Consider the following 14,062-nt stretch of genomic DNA (forward strand, 5'->3'; position numbering starts at 1 on the left):
AAAGGGACCTACTCGTAGTTGGATGTTCGCATGACACCCGTGGGAACAAGCCAAAACGAAGGTAGGTTTCCAAGAACGACACAATATGAAGAAAGAAAAAAAGAAAAAAATGAGAGAAAAATAAAAGAATATAAGAGACAACTCCTTTAACCAACAAAAGTTAAACTTAGCTGAAAATCAAGAGTTGAAGTTGAGATTGGCTCACAACCGTAATCGGATGTTTGCATGACACCCATAGGAACAACCCAAAACGAAGGGTATAACCATGATCAACAGTCTCTAATAAAATAACACAACCCGACCACCGCATTCAAGTCGTATCAAGTTGTTTTTGCATGAAGAAGTAAACATTTTTTTTTAAACTAGAAGGGAATTTTTTAGTAGATATTTGTTGTATAGAAGAATAAAGTAGGGCTTGTTTATGAATTATCAAGGATAGAAAGAAATTTCATTGTTAAGTAATGTTGTCTAGGTGGAAGCATTCGGAGCAACCAATCGACGCAAAATTTAGGATAGGAATTGAGCAATATTGTCTTAGTAGAAGATAATGCTTGAGGACAAGCATATATCTAAATTTGGGGATATGATAACTTGTAGAATATTTATACTATTTTATATAGATATTGCAGCTAAAAGAAAGGAAAGTTGCATCGATAGTATAGAAATTGGATAAGAAATGCGAGAATTAAAAACTTTCGTCGATACACCCACTAACACCATTGTGATGGTAGAATATAATATTTCAGTTTCTGTTTTGTAGGAAATCAGTCACTGCATGCGTTCATGGCTCAAAGATAAAATAAACAACGCATCTACGTCGCATTGCGCCCATCATTCGGGAATGAAGAGATGATGAACGCAATGACGGCGCATGCGACAATCGATCAAGAGCTTAGCGATCAACGCAAATTCAACCGCATGCGGTAATAAAAAAAACAACACTGCATGCGGTGATCGATCGAAGATGTAAAGAGCAATGCATTTGCGGAGGATTCTGACAAATGTACAGCTTTCTTTATACATTTCTGACGGGTTGATTGCGTAACAGAAGAAATATTCACTCCGCCATTTCAGGAACTACCATAACCATAAAGTGGGGACCACGAAGTCAAAGAGCCAAGCTTCCCTATAAATAGCTTCTGCAAATTCACTGAGAAATATACTTGAATACATAGAGACGTGCATATATCGATTTTGAGAGAGAGACTGGTCTGAAGCCACTGTCCAGAGTAGATCTGGGATAATCAAGAGACAAGGCCGAGAGGTGAGTCTCCGAGCAAGGAATCCTTCCAATCCTTGCCATTGAAGCTCTATGCGAAGGTCATTTCTACCAGAAGAGCAAGCCTTAAAGGGAAGCTCTCCTCTCTATTTCTACCACATGCCGGCAAGCAAAACCTCTGTTCAGGATCTATGTCAAGACGTTGACACTCTTTCTGTATTTATTTCTAATCTCTATTTCATTACTTGTATTCATCTTCTTAATCTTTCATTCACACCATGTATCGAATGCTTAATCTTAGTATTAAATGTTATGATCATTACCATTATCATCTCTCTGTCTATTTCCGTTCATCCATAATCCATTTTCTTCATGATGTTTTCCTCATTCCCTAGGTAAGTGGCAAGAATTAAGCAAGTAAATTAATTTGTGTTAAAGAAATAATTGAGTTTAGCTAAAGCATGCTCGATGGCCTCTTCACCTATGAGAGCAGAAGTGAAGATGTTATTCCGCTATTGAGAGAAGGTTGAAAGAATGCGTTAACTAAAGCGAGAAGTACTTCCAGAGATGGAAGCAACCTTGCGTTCATCACGTTCATCCCTGTTTCACCATAGAAATATGGGAACGCGGCCGATCACCGAGAGGTGTACGCCATGGGAAAGCGGAACCTTAGTTACATCTTTAACGCAATTGACAAACTTGCGTTGTTTTTACTAATTACTCTCTCTATTTCTGATTCATCCATAAAGACTTGCCATCACATACCACAACTCTTTGTATAACTTCATAGCCAGTCTCGACCTCAGTATCATGCCTCATGTATCTTGTATCATATTAGTTTAGGATTTTATTTTATTAATGCAACTTTATTTTATTAACGCAATTTTATTTCATCGCAATTTACATTATTGTATAAACAACCATTTTTATTAATTGTAAAAATCGGTCGTATATGCCACATGAGTAACGAAAACAATCCATGAGTTCGACCTCAGATTATTTTGAGAAACTTGTGTTGGAATTATACTTGGTTTCAGCGCAAGGAAACTTGTGACATGCATTACTCCATCGCATACTACAAGCATATCATTAACAACGCATATATTTAGACGTAGTGCGCATAAGCGATAACACAGCATAACATTCCATCTACATTTCATTTTTATGTCATCGAGTTTATGGCAACATGAGCTTGCATGATTCATTCATTCACATTCATATTTGTTCACATGTTGTAAGTTAAGCCATAAGATTCACCATGTCAAAAGGGTTGAGAAGGGGTTTAGCTAACATTTCCTAAGATTGTGCACAAGTCATGCGAAAAAGCTATACACAAATATCAGTACTACATTTTTCAATGCAGAATGTCATAATTCTTATTTCTAGGACGCATGCGATGTGTAAATAGCAGATGAAACTTATTTCTAAGTTTCTACTATTGTTGATGCGATCTAATCCGACTCTCTCAGGCCTAGATTCTAATCTGACTCTCTCAAGCCTAGATTCTATCTTTAGACTACTCTCTTAAGTACGTCCAAAGGGTGAATGATGCATACATAAGACAAGATGATCACATAAAATGCATATCCTAAGTCATGCTAGCCCCATCTCCTTGTTCTCTCTGTCCTCTATGTATATGTATATGTATGTGCGTGGATCAATTCCTTTTTCTCTTGTGGCATTCAGTATTTATAGATTTCAAGGTGAAGCAGCTTTTCTTACTAATGATTGCAGTGATGGGCGGCATTAATTCCCCTACTCTGTTGTGCCGTTTAAAAGTCACTGAAAGTTCAATGTACTTGCTACAATATGGCTTTTAACAGCTTGTCAACTAAATTCGGAATCGATTGTTATCAGCTTTACGTCCCATCATGATTTCTTATGTTGTTGCCTTGATACGAAATCTTTATGTGAACAATTTTTGAGAAACTTCTCACGATCGCACGACTTGCGATCACAACTTAAGCACGCTGTCGCATTGTGCCCTTGGATCACAGTTTCATATGCACCATCGCATTTTGCCTTTGGATCGCAATTTCATATGCACCATCGCATTGTACCTGCACAAAATAGGTAAATTAATTGCTTTTATGCGATGAGCACTCGCGATTCTAATTTCTTTTAGTTTGGCGCTTTCAGACATGATATTGCCTATTTTACCATCGCTTTCTGTCATTGTTTTACTAATTTGAGCTGTAATAACTTGTATTTCTACCAGTTATCTTGTATGCTTCTATGTGCTCTCGTTTATTGCAAAATGAAAACAATATATGTTATGCCATGTGTTTCAATATATGACTCTCAAATATTTGTGGATGAAAATTAGATGGTGTGTGAGCAATTCACCCATCAATAGTTTAGGATCTCTTTGGATTGATTTGAGGAAGAAAATGTTTTTTAAAAAAATTATTTTTAACTAAACAATTTTGATAAAATTTGACACTTGAAAATCTCTTTTTAGACGTGGTTTCTAAACATTCAAATTTCTTCGAAAATGATTTATTTTTAAATTAAATATTTGAAAATGTATTCCAAATATCTTCTTAATTGGGATTTATTTAGTGTTCAATCTTCTCTGTTTTATGTTTTCAAATTCACTAAAAATATTGAATTTGTTAAATTTGTAATAAGAAAATTTTAACAGGTAATAGGTGGCAAAATAGACATGCCTTAAATTTGTTTATTGGGGCTTCAAACTACCAAGTATAGGGTCTTGCTGATTGGTCAACGAGCCAGGTCTAGGCTCCCAACCTATTCAAAATTTGTATTGAGCATATTCACTTATTTATAGTTATTTACGATTATGATCCTAGGGTTTAGAGTAGTGACCTATCTAAACTCTCTAACTTCACTCTAAACTTTCTTTCATGTGTAGGAACTACGTCTATTGGGGAGGCCTACAAAGCTTAGAAGGAACCAAGCCCAAGGATTTGTGAGTGACTACATGTTTTCAAATATGTTCACGAAAGGGACATGTGTTTCAAATGAATTTCATGCTAATGTTCATGGGTTTTCCAAGCAACTAAATTTATACTCATGTTTTCAAATGAGTTTTGTTAATCCTAGCGTATGTTAAGAATATATGGAAAGTAGAGCAACTACCTGTTATTAATTGTGAAGCATGCATGTTGACTAATAGTGATGCTCGTATTTTTCCATAAATGTTATGTTTCTAATGTACTGGGTACTGAAGGTATAGAAGGTATCCGAGGAAGTACCTAAGGTGTTGACGGTACTTAGTATACTCCATGTGAACATAGGTAGTTCCTTATAAGAGGTCGAAGTGTGGGTCTCCTATCCACGATTTTCATTAAAGGATCGAAGTATGGGTCTCACAGCCTTGAATGGATGTTGGGAGCTTGAGCTATGAATGATCGTTATCAACTAAGGTTTGGTAGCATGATTGATTATATCGCTATGATTAATGTGATACTATGCAAGTTGCTTGAGGTTATTTTTCCAACATGTCATTTATTTTACATTAAAGCATATGAAAGGTTTGAGAAGAAATGTATTTCTATGTGTCACTCACTGGCCAACCAGCTCACAGTTTTCAAATGTTTTCCTTTTTTCCAGGTAGCAATCAGTTCCCTCACGGTTGAATCCATTGCAGCTTGCCACCCAAAGTTTGGTGATCTTAGAAGAAGCTTAGGTTAAACTTGTTTTGATGTACACACATTTGGAAAGGAGTCAGGGACTTGTGAAACTCGTTTTCTTTTGAGACACATGTTATTTTTGACATCTTATTTCGTTGGACATATGTTTGTTTTTGGAACTGTAATTAAGACTTGCACTGTTTAATTTCATGGATGTGTTTTGTGCCAAGTCGTTGCATATTCAGGTTTAAGCATGTTCACTTAAGTTAGGCAGTAAATGTTACCACCTAGATCGGTAACTATTGTTGTCATATCCTCTTCTGGTTTTAGAGGGTAAACTGGGAAGGGGTGTGACATGCGCAGCGTTGCAACGCTGCGACACTCGATATATATCGTATTTTCTATCCGAAACATAGGTTATCATGTCGTTTTGCTATTTCAAGGCTCGTTTTCCTTCTCCCCTCAATAGAATACTGTAATTTCTTGCCATTTTTAGCAACATGATAACGCGCTGAAATGCACGTTATCATAATACTAAATCCTTAAACAATGTTGGTTTGCGTTGCTGAAATATGTTAAATTGCGTCCATTAAGCATAAATTCTATTATATTGCGATCGCATGCGTCCAACGCATTAGAGCAGTTGATCTTTATATTTTTGTGCAGAATAATGCGTTAACACAATGCAAAGAATGCGATCATAGGAATACATTGGTCAAGCGTAACTTCACCACAAGACTTTGCGTTGATCGTGCTTAAAAACATTCATCTAAGAAGAATCACCGCAACATGGTGGATGCATCCGGACGAAAGGACAATTAAGATTGGTGGGACAGAAAGCTGACGGCAGTCGGATCCAAATTAAGTTGACAGTCAATAACGGTCACAAAGTACATCCAACTTTATCGGTGATAATTATCCGGCACATCAGTCAGGAATTAAAGCTGTCCCATCTGTACAGCCAGGAGAGAGAAGTCGCCTTTCACTTTTGATGTCCTATAAATACTGAGTGCATTCTTCAGAGGAGGGGTTAAGCAATCGATTATTTTCATTATTCTACTTTCGCCTTTCACCTTTGTCCATAGTTTTCTTTCATTTTTAAGGCGGACGCGAGAAAGAAGGTATGCCGGTAGATTGTTTTGGCGAGCTTGGGAAAGCACCGGAACTCCAAGACAGAGAGAGGGTCGACGCTTGTGGAAGCGAGAATATTTCTAGTTCAGAATATAGATCCCAGTGTAAAAATCCTCGGTCAGCAAGGCATTGCTACCAGGCTCTCTATCTTAACTTCCATTAGCATTTTGTACTTAGCTTATTTATAAGAATGGAATTTTTTTCTCTATATCTGTTCACTCTCTATGATTCACGCATGAGTAGCTAAATTAGTTGAATGGGTTAAGAAGCATTTAACTAGTACAATGAGAGAATCTTCATTCTTTGTGGTTATCTTATTTATGTATGCTTCATTCATCTATTAGAGATACTCGAGAGGGTAGTCTAAGGACAGAATCTAGACTTGGGAAGGTCAGGCCATAATCTAGGTTTGAGAAAACTAGATTAGAATGCATAAATGAGAGATAGACGCTTAGGGATGAGCACTATTTGTTATTTTCAATCCACCGCATTTATTTCATTTATTTTCAATCAATGCAACCAACAAACAAACCACTTTATTTATTTACCAGTTACTGCAAAGTTTTCATAAGAAAATTATCAATGCAAACTATTTTCACAAGTCCCTGTGATCGACCCTGGACTTACCAGGAAACTCAGAGAAATTTACACTTGAATTCCACTGGGGAAACTTGAGTGCACAACATAATTCCACCAATGCATATCATTCATTTTCCACACTTAATAAAATAACGCATCACAGCATAGAGCTTGATTGTTGGTTTTAGAGCATGATTTGTGGCTAAGAGGTTGGGTTTTATAGTTTATCTCCATTCCTTTTTCATTCTTGAGACTTGGGTTGTAATTCTACTGAGATTGTTGACTAGCCCTAATTTGTAAACGTTAGGTAGTTAATCACCTAGAAGCAAAGGTTAAGTAAGTTTGTGAAATCAAATTGGGATTCCATGTTCACAAGCATTACTTTCTAATCAAGATAAATCCCACTCGAATGGTTTATTAGACGATGGAAATCAATTATTTGGCTAAGCGTCGTCCTTAATCTTAATGCTTGTTACTTTATTGATTAGTGGAGGATTCTCGCTATTTTTTTAAATTAATTTTAATTCGAAAATCACATAGTAATCTTATGATTAAGTCCATGATAGAATTGAAAGGGAATGGAATAAAATAGGCCGACCCCATTCACTCTATGCATTTAATTTACTCCCACCATTTTAATTTCACACAATTTACGTTAATCATTCACGACACCCCCCCCCCCCCCATTACATTCTATAAGTTTCGAAGTTAAGAAATTTATTGTAGATAACCTCTATATTTTCCTTTGTATATTTAGTAAAGTAAGGCACATAAATTAATTTGGGGGTGCGATACAAACTAGCGCATCATACCAATGAGGAAAAAAGTTAGAAGATGGCAAACTATGCATTTTTCCAAACTGACAAGCTTCATAGAACTCAAATTTCACATCAGCAATTAATTTCAAATTACAATTTCTAATAACAAACTCTAGAACTTTAAATGAAGGTGACCAAGTCTTTTGTGTAATAGAGACTTGGTCACGAATACAAGGAAAGCTTGAAAAGAATGGGCAATCGGGCTAGTAGCATTGCTACATGGTGTACTAGGACTATTATTTAAGGACGGGCTGACATCATCCATTCGATAAAGACCATCCTTATGCACTCCGTTCAGCAACTCCTCCAAATCCTTGTCCTTAACTATTAACAAATCATAATGGAATTCAACAAATATATTGTTATCTTTGGCCAACTTTCTAACGTTGACCAAATTCTTTGCAATTTTGTATCTGATTCTTCTTACCACTATTTTGCACCATATTCACAGAAACTGGAATAGATGAGAAAGATAAACCAGAAACTCCAGATACACCTATTTTCACAGCGAGCTGATAATCCAAATGTTTTTCATACAGGAGTAAGTCTTATTGCAGATCAGACCAACAAATTCCAACCCTTTCTTGAATTGTCACAACTACAGGGTTTTATTCTTCATCAAGACCAAATAAGACCTGTGATACAAGATCATCGACAGAAATCGGACTTCTAGTAATAGCAAGTTCATCAAAGTACCTCTTCATTAATGCTAAATACTCACCCATTTTCAACGTACCTTTGCGAGTCTGCTGAAAAAGACAGTTTAGGTAGTCAATTTTTGCTTTTAATTGAACACCAACAAGTTCTTGAACAGCTTCCCAAAAATCCTTCGATGTCCTAAAACCCATTATCTGAGTTGCAATTTCTTAAGACATCATAGAGCCATCCCAAAGGCAATTGATCAATAGCTATCCATGCTTCATAGTATGGATTCAGTTGTTCATAGATATTATAGTAGGTGTAACCACGACTGAATCTCCGCTGGTTCCTTCACCACTATTAACATTATTATCAATAAATTTGTCAGGGCATAACTTTTCCCAAGACAAATGCGTAAATAGTATTTATAGATTTTGAGAAATTTGACTTAAATACCCCAGATTTTCAGTTTTTTTATAACTAATATTTTGTAATGGTTAGTTGGTATAATCTTATAAATACCACTGATTTCGAATTCAAAAATAGAGAGTTATCATCATTTCTTAGTTTTCTTGCAAACAACAAAGCTGTAAGCAATCTTCGTTAAGTAAAAGATTTTAGATCTTCCCGTGGACGTAGACAAGCTTGTCGAACCATGTAAACACTGTGTCTCTTTCTTCTTCCCTATATTTCTTATTTCCATCGAGTAATACTTCATTTCAAATCCTGCGTCAATCATTTACATTACAAATCGCATCGAGAAATCAAGTCATCGTGTCAATCGTGCATCGATTTATTACTAACGAGTAGGTTCGAGTACATCATTTTCACCTCCGAGTTGCATTGAGTATCGTTCAAGAACCGTTGAGTATGATCGAGTATTAACTCTGTTGTCATCGAGTTGCATCTAGGATTTAATAGAGACCAGTCAGACGAAGAAGGGATTTTTTATCGAGGATCAAGTAGCAAGGTGTCGAGCGTCGAGTTTCAAGTATCGAGGATTTGGCAAAATTGATTTGAGTCATTTCTTGAGTATTTGGGACTTGTGAAGGGTCTTCAACCCAACAATTACTGGTATCAGAGCGCTTAAAGATCATCAAGGTCATCTTTCTTGGAGTTTCAATATTTTTAAGAAATCAAGACTCGATACTCGTTCAATTCAGAAATGGTCGTTGCAAGGTATGATATCTAGAAGTTTGATGGGAAGGGCGATTTTGGCCTATGGAAGGCCAAATCAAAGCCATTCTTAGACAACAAAGAGTACACAAGGCCTTTTGGACCCATCAACACTGTCAACCACCATATCAACACAAGAAAGAGAAGACATGAAGCTCACAGCATATGAGACTTTGGTTCTAAATCTTAGTGACAGAATTTTGAGGCAAGTAATTAATCAAGACACACAGCCTACAACAATGGGTCAAGCCTGAAGGTCAGTTTTCCACAAAGGATCTCCCCAACAAGATGTATCTGAAGGAGAAGTTCTTCACGTTCAAGATGGATTCTGCCAAGCCTCTTTCAGAAAATTTGGATGAATTCAAGAGGATAGTCTCAGAGTTCAAGAGCCTTGATGAGAAAATTGACGATGAGAATGAGGCTTTTGTGCTATTAAACTCTCTACTCGAAGCCTATAAAGAGGTGAAGAATGTTCTGATGTATGACAGAGAATTAGTCACAACTAATGCCATCATTTCAGCATTAAAAAGAAGAGAGCTAGAGCTTTAGTCAGTTAAGAAGGAGCAGCCTAGTGTAGAGGGATTGTTTACCAAGGGGAAGAACAAGCAGAACCAGTCTAAGAGGAACAAAAATAAGTTAGGTGAAGGGCACAAGCCAAACACCAAGTTGAGATGCAATTACTACAAGAAATAAAGTCACCTGATGAGAGATTGCTACATTCTGAAAAGGAAAAACCAAGAAAAAGAGAAGGATCAGAATGGGAAACAACCATAAGCATCAATTGTTGAAGGTTCCTACTTTTACTTTGATGCCTTAGCGTCCACCAGAAATCAAACCAATCAAATCAGTCCTCTTGGGAAGCATGGTTGGGTGCTTGACTCCAGATGCACCTATCACATGACACCCTTCAGACCTTGGTTTAATACTTACAAGGAAATAGATGGAAAATCAATGTGTGGGCAACAATGAAGCTTGCAAGATAAAGGGGGTTGGTTCAATGTCTTTGAAGCTAAAGGATGGATCAATCAATCTTGCTGAACCACGTAAACACTGTGTCTCTTTCTTCTTCTTATGTTTCTTGTTTCCATTAAGTAATAATTCACTGCAAATCAATACCAATCGTTTACATTACAAATCGCATCGAGTAATCAAGTTATCGAGTCAATCGTGCATTGATTTAATGCTATTAAATAAGTCCGAGTACATAATTTTCACCTTCGAGTTGCACCGAGTATCATTCAGGAACCGTCGAGTACGATCGAGTATTAACTTTCTTGTCATTGAGTTGCATCGAGGATTTAATAAAGACTAGTCAAGAAGAAGGGAATTCTGATCGAGGATCGAGTAGCAAGGTTCGAGCGTTGAGTTTTAAGTATTGAGGATTTGGCAAAATTGATTTGAGTCATCTCTTCAACGGTGATCTTGAGTATTTGGGACTTGTGAAGGGTCTTCAGTCCAACAAACTTAATTTTCATAAATAAAAAATTAAAAAACTAAATAGTTATTAAATGAGATTTTAATAATCAAAATTCTGAATTTTTGCAAATACTTAAATGTAAAGGAATTTAAATTTCTTATGCTCTTCCAACTTCATCCCCAAAAATGAATGAATGGTAAATGATATCCCACCATCAATCAAATCATAGCATTTAAAGCTATGAAATAATGTAATCGTGTGGGTTAATATTGACATTCCACCCGATTGAGGCTGCACTACAACATTCACATTAGATTTTATGCAGCAATGGCAATTAATTATCTACGTGTTGGTATGAACCCATATATTGCTTCAATCCTAACTTTTCAATCTTCAACCATGCGTTGTATTTCCAATCAATTCACAGAAGCTAAAATTAGAGCGATCATCTTTAAGGCAAATGAATGGATGATAAATAAGATTACAAATCAAATTTGGACCAAATTTAAATGACAGAAATAATTGTATTATTATTGTTAATTTTACATCAGAACTTTTTATATTAGATAAAGTAACAAATTTTGATAATTGTGTTTTTTATATTTTCATACGTGTTATATATTTTTTATATTATGTAACTAAATTATATTTAATCTCTAAAAAAGAAAGAGAAAAGTTAAGGAAAAAAAAAAAACAAAACCATAAAAAAGAAATAATGAATACTTATCAAATAAGTTTATGTTACTATTTCCTTTTTTGTAGAAACAAAAAACAGGAACATTGATGATGCATATTCTTATTTTAGTTCTTAAAACACAAGAAACAAAAAACAAGGAACGAAAACTTTATCAAATGGGCCATAAACCTTCAATTTTATGTATAGAAGTTAGTGATTTTTTTTTTTTAATTTAAATGTCAAATAGAGCCAATCATCCTATTAGACACCATTTAAATTCAATGACCTTATATCTGTTTCGTAACCATTTGATTTTTTATTTTAAGTTTTTCAAAATTAAACCTATAAACACTTATTTTAACTTTAAACTTCTTGTTATGATATATACTTTTTATCAATATTTTCAAAAGCCAAACTAAATTTTGAAAAATTAGACAAAATATTTTTTTTAGAACTTGTTTTGCTTTTAGAATTAAGTTAATAATTCAACTCTTACACTTAAAAAAGATACAAATCATGGTAAATCATAATAAGAAGCGAAAAGTATTAGACTTAAATTTCAAAAACTATAAATAAATAACGAAATAATGACTAAATATGACTTTATTTGACATAAAGTTAAAATTGATTAAATCTCATAAAACAAACGGACACAAACTATGATTTAACATTCTTTTTTTTATAAATGTTTTGTATAACAACTATTAAGAGAACTAATAATTGACATAAGGGAATATTGTGCAAATTACCTTTCAAAAAAAAATAAATAAATAAAGAATATTGTTCAAATAAATTAAGAGAGACAAAAAGAGAAAGGAGATGGAGAAATATGATTGTGGTTGCTAGCACAACTTTTGATCATCCTTACAATAAAACCCATCCATCCCCTAGGACTGTCCTTCTCACCTTATCTTATTCTTCTCACCTTATCATATAAAATAAACATATGTGACTCTCGATATAATACACATGTTAAATGTAGCCTTGTTTAATTTTACAAACATGTCAAATCGAGCATAATTTAATTAAAATATAAATATCTTAATAACTACTGTATTTGTGATTTACATTCATTTACTTTCAATTATACAACAATAAATCACAAACACAACGACTAAAGATAACTTGAGACGTATCCATGAAAAATAATATTAATAAATCTTCCGGAATTAAATTTTAATTTCCCGAGAAATTTATAATTTTAAAGCTAAATTTTTAATACATTAAAAGTTCAAAAAATTAGAGGGTCTAAAATTTTAATTAATAAATAGTTAAATTACCTTTTAAAATTATCTAATAGGTATAAAACCAAATTTTCTTTTCAATGTCCGATAGTTCCCCAAATTTTATGAATTCTCGAATAAGTGAAAGACCTTTTTTTAAGATACTAAATTCAATGACTTATCAAACACTAGATTGAAAATTTAAATACGTATTAGACATATCTTAGGGTTCATAGATTTATTATACTCACGTCATTTTCTATCTTTAAAAAAAAAATATAATAAATAAATAAAATTAGAAAGCCCGAGAACCATATATCTTTACCTTTTTCAGTTTGTGGACATGCTTTCCATACATGTATTAATAGATAAAGCTCTTTTATAAAGTGTTCACATTAACATTGTAGGCAAACACAAAGAAAGATTGTGTAAACAGCCATGAAAGCTTTCTTATTCAGTAGTGAATTGGCATATCAGAACTTTGAAAAGGCAGCCATAGCCAAAACCTTCATTTCCTTCATTTTATTCATATCTTCCTTTATTATTTATGTTATTAGGATTTATCACTATTACCACAAAAGAAAGCCCTTAGCCTTGAGGCTGCCACCAGGCCCAAAGCCATGGCCACTCCTTGGCTGCCTTCCAGCAATGTTATTGAGGAAAAAAAACTCACCAACACACCAATGGATTCATGAAGTAATGAAGCAATTCAATAATGAAATTGCATGCATCCGTCTCGGATCAAATACTCATATAATCCCTGTTGCTTCTCCCGAGTTGGCTCTTGAATTTTTAAAGACATACGATTCCGTCTTCGCATCACGACCGATAATTTCCATCACTGCCCAGATGTTGAGTTATGGATTCCTCGGTACAGTTGTTTTGCCGATAGGGGATCAATGGAAGAAGATGAGAAAGAACCTTGCTTCTCATGTTTTCAATCCATCGACCCTCCATCGAATTCTTGGACAAAGATTAAAGAAAGCTGATACTCTTCTATGCTACGTCTTTAGCCTCACTAGAAGCTGTGAAGCGATCAATATAAGAAGCATTACACAACATTATTGCAACAACATTATTAGAAGAATGATATTCAATAGAAGATATTATGGAAAAGGAAGGGAAGATGAGGGGCCATCTTTTGAAGAAGAATACCATAATCAAGCATTGCTTACGATTCTAATGCATACTTATGCATTTTCTGTATCGGAGTTTATGCCTTGTTTGAAGCCATTTGATTTGGATGGACACCGGAAGATAGTAAAAGGGGCCTTGAATGTCATAAGAAACTATGATGAACCAATAATAGAGGAAAGTGTTCAAGAATGGAGAGATGGGAGGAGAAACGAGGTGGAGGATATTCTTGATATCCTTATCTCACTCAAAAATGAGAATGGTACATCGATGTTGTCAATCGAAGAGATTAGTGCTCAAATCACGGTAGGTATAACCATTTTTTCATCTATTGTAGAGGATTTCACATTGGAAATATGAAGAAACCTCGCAATGTTTGTAACATATTTGATAGACTATCGTATTTTCATTATTGTCAATTGTTTTTTAAATGGAACTACATATGTTTATCTAA

The 14,062-nt window shown here is 34.6% G+C and overlaps 1 pseudogene across 1 annotated transcript; it reads left to right on the forward strand.

Annotated features, from left to right (window-relative positions):
• The first annotated feature begins 12,903 nt into the window (after positions 1-12,903).
• LOC120069839 (tryptophan N-monooxygenase CYP79A68 pseudogene) lies at positions 12,904-14,056 on the forward strand (annotated as a pseudogene). Its single transcript, XR_016527942.1, has one exon. The product of XR_016527942.1 is annotated as a tryptophan N-monooxygenase CYP79A68 pseudogene (transcript).
• Positions 14,057-14,062: the final 6 nt, after the last annotated feature.

The sequence above is a fragment of the Benincasa hispida genome, chromosome 2 (assembly GCF_027475165.1).
Source record: "Benincasa hispida cultivar pf3 chromosome 2, pf3_genome.v1.1, whole genome shotgun sequence".
NCBI lineage: Eukaryota > Viridiplantae > Streptophyta > Magnoliopsida > Cucurbitales > Cucurbitaceae > Benincasa > Benincasa hispida.